General features: G+C 53.8%; 1 long non-coding RNA gene across 1 annotated transcript; it reads left to right on the top strand.

The window, feature by feature from the left end:
- Positions 1 to 1,127: 1,127 nt before the first annotated feature.
- LOC149912392 (uncharacterized) lies at positions 1,128 to 2,305 on the top strand. The gene is made up of 3 exons (XR_016461537.1): positions 1,128 to 1,249; positions 1,798 to 1,884; positions 2,228 to 2,305. It is a non-coding gene; the product is annotated as an uncharacterized LOC149912392 (long non-coding RNA).
- Positions 2,306 to 3,560: the final 1,255 nt, after the last annotated feature.

The following is a 3,560-nucleotide window of genomic DNA, read 5'->3' as shown; positions in this document are numbered from 1 at the left end:
GTGTCTTCTGCTGCTTGTCTCACATCCTGCTGCTCAGCGGTAGATTTGTTCCTGCTCAGTGCTAACAGGAAACTCACACAGCATTTCTGTTTCAGCTGTGCCAACGCTTTGATCCCTTGCTGCTTGGATGGGGCGTTTGAAGAATGATGCCTGTGCTGATGTCCAGCCAGGCTTTGGGGATGAGTCTCCACACCAGGGTCCGTCTGACAGGACTGAGGGTTGGGGATCCAGCCAGGTCGAGTCCAGTGTGCTTTGCTCTTGTTCTTAGTGCTTGTTTTTGCTCAGGAGGGCAGGAGGTGAACCTCGTGCAGCAATGCCTGCAGACGGGGTTTGCAGAGAAAGAGGTCCTGCAGGCCTTGTGTGACAGCCACAGAGCTGCAGCGAGGCTGCATCCGTGTAAAACACCAGAGATCCACGGAGGTGTGAAGGGGAGCTGTGGGCTGCAGTCACGCAGGAAGGGATGTGCATGCTCGGGGTTTGGTTGTTGTGTGTGTGTTAAGTGACTGTGATACCACTGCTGGGTCAGTGTGAGCGTACGGAACAAGTGTGACAGCCTTTTTGATGGAGCCCTGTGAAAGGAGTCCTATGGACTTGAGATCCAACTATCAGCCTGTGGGCATCATTTAGGAGTTGGGGTAGGGGATGAGGCAAGGGAAGTTGGGCTGAGAAAGGGATAAAGCAGTCTGGCAGTAGTTCTGTGTTTCTCCCATCTCCTGCTTTATTTCCTTCCAGGTGAAATAGATGGGTGCTGCAACATGCCCTTGAATGTAACAAAACCCACTCTAGTGTGGATTTGACATGGGCCCAGCACTGCAAGGTACGCTGCTGGGAGGAAGCGTCCATCTGGCTGAGGGCAGGAAGGCCCTCCAGAGGGATGCACTGAGGCCAGTTGTGCGAGGCTCAACAAGAGCAAGCGCCAGGTCCTGCGCTTTGGTCATGACGACCCCGTGCCAGCTTCTCCAGGATTTGGCTGGGGTAGAATTCCAAGCAGCCCCTGATTCCAGAACGTTGGGCTGGGCTGTTGGAATCTTCTGCCCTTGTGACTGGTCTTGCCTCCCCACCCTGTGCGTCGTGGTGGAGCAGCCTGGTGGCCCTCAGTGATGTCATAAGGGCTAGAATGAGGGGAGGAGCAGTGCGTGCTGCGTCCCTTCATTGGAGCGCTGGAGCTCTGACTGAGCAGCTCGCTTGTTGCACTTGTGCACCGACTGCGTCCCTTTGTCTTCACACCGTCCTGTGCAGCACCTTGTAGGTAAGCTGAGACAGTGTGGGAGAGACGGGGGGACAGTGAGTGCTGAGAACTGCTGGCTGGCGGAGCTCATAGGATCACATTATCTCCATCAGCAGAGGGGTGGCCATGAGGGACAGGGAGGTGATCGTCCCCCCCTGCTCTGCTCTTGTGAGGCCCCAGCTGCAGTACAGTGTCCAGAAAGACAGGGAGCTGTTGGAGAGGGTCCAGAGGCGAGCCACAGAGATGATCAGGGGACAGGAGCACCTCCCCTGCAAAGACAGGCTGAGGGAGCTGGGCTTGTTCAGCCTGGAGAAATGAAGGCTGTGGGGTGACCTCATGGCAGCCTTCAGTACCTAAAGGGAGCCTAAAAAGAGGAGGGGAATCAACTCTTTGAAAGGGTAGATAACAGCAGGACAAAGGGAAATGGTTTTAAGTTGAAAACTTAAGTTTTTAAGTTGAGGGAGGGCAGATTTTGGTTTTTCCCTCGTAGTCTTTGCTAAACCGTGGAAGCAAACTGACCTGCTCTTTCTCTCTCCTCTCTCCACCCTCTGCCTGCTTCCCTGCTGCAGCTTTTGCTCGTGGAAGATCAGAGCAAAGTGACAAGGAACGGCTGCAGATTCGTGAGATTTCTCTCCCTCGTTCTGATCTCTTGCCAGGTACCTGCCATGGTTTGTCCCCCCACATGCTTTAGCAGCCCGTGACGCCCCGTGTTTAGTAACACAGCCTCATCCAGCTTTGATGGGACGCTGGTCACGTGTGGGTTTTCTCCACGTGCTCTGCAGCTCAGCCCTCAGAAGGATGCTGTCTGTGGTGCTGTGACCAGCTGGTTTTATGGAAAGCAATCCCTTAGGCAAAGAGTCCCAGCCCCAGCTTGTGCAGAGCTGCACAGCATCACCAGGGACACCAGCAGGCGTGCTTGGGCTGTGTGAGTGTGCCCGACAGCTGTAGGGAGCACAGCAGAGATGTGAACAGAGAAAATAAAAGTGTGTTTCTTTTCAGTTCCAGCTTGTCACACCTACGCTGATGGCTGTGGCGTGCAGCGAGATCAGCTGTGGGCCTGACCTGGCATGGACAGAGGTAGAGTATGAAGCTCTGATTGGTCTTTGTTCCCTGACTGCAGCCAGCAGAGTGAGCCGCAGATGTGCTCTCCTGCTTTCCAAGAGAGCTCCTCTGTGGCAAGTCAGTAGTGCAAGCGTGGCAAGTTTTTAAAAGTACCAGAGCCATCTCGGCTGTGGGGTTTGTCCTCTACTGACTTTTCCCTTGAAATGGCTGCAGAAACAACAATCATTCTCTGCTCTGTTTGGCCTCGCTGTTGGTTGGACTGCTCAAGAGAGCTGCTTGGTGCTTGCAATGGCACTGTTTGCACCTTGTAACTGCAGCCGTAGCTTTGGTTTCCCTCTTCACGGTCTCCTAGCATCTTAAACAGCCAGCCTTCCTGCACAAAGAGCGCAGGAAAGGAGGGGGCAAAATGGACAAGGCCACCTGTCTGCGTCAGTGCCATTGCTGATTAGTCTGGATGGGGAGAGATGCATCTTTGCTGGCGTGTGCCTGCTGCACACCAGGGAGAGAAACAGCCGTTATTAGACTTGCAGTTCCTTCTGAAGTGCCCACGATAAGGACCGAGTGCATTTCCTGCAGCTTTCTCTGCAGATGTGCTCCTCACCTTGAAATCCTCCTTGTTGGTTCCCAGCTCCTCACCGTGGCCTGTGCTCTCTGTTTCAGGCTGAGAACAAGGGGAAGCCCCTGCTGGACCATGAGGTGGCACCTGTGAATGTTCCAGCTATTGCTGCTGCCCATGTCGTTAAGAGATACGTTGCCCAGGCAGCGGATGAACTCTCCTTTGAGGTAAGCAGTTCAAGGCGTTCCTTGTTGTTCAATTTTACAGTGGCAAATGCCTTCAGAGCTGCACTGGTGCAAGTGCTCTCAAGCTCGGCGATGTTGGGCAGTGCAGAAGAATGCAGTCATTTGAGCTGTGCTTTCCTCCCAGCCGTGCTGAAGCTGGGACTGACACTGCAATCTCTTGCAGGTGGGAGACATCGTGTGTGTCATCGACATGCCACCAAAGGAGCTGACCCCCTGGTGGAGAGGCAAGCTCGGCTTCCAGGTAGGCACAAGCTTCAGACTGGAGAGTGCAACTGCAGTAAAGGCAGGAATCTCAGCTTAGAGCTGCTCTGCCTGCTCAGGATGCCTAATGGACATAAACAGTTTCCCTGTGTCGGTGTCAGGGGACCTTGTCTTTGGCTGCAAATGTTGAAAAATTGTTACCTTTATGCTGTGAACTATGGCCATTTTCTGCTGGATAGTCTTATGGAACGTCAGGCAAGCACGTTCC

Source organism: Phasianus colchicus, chromosome Z (genome assembly GCF_987193195.1).
Source record: "Phasianus colchicus chromosome Z, bPhaCol1.hap1.1, whole genome shotgun sequence".
In the NCBI taxonomy this organism is placed as follows: Eukaryota; Metazoa; Chordata; class Aves; order Galliformes; family Phasianidae; genus Phasianus; species Phasianus colchicus.
The sequence above is the reverse complement of the archived record's forward strand: the minus strand, read 5'-3'. Positions and strand labels throughout refer to the sequence as shown.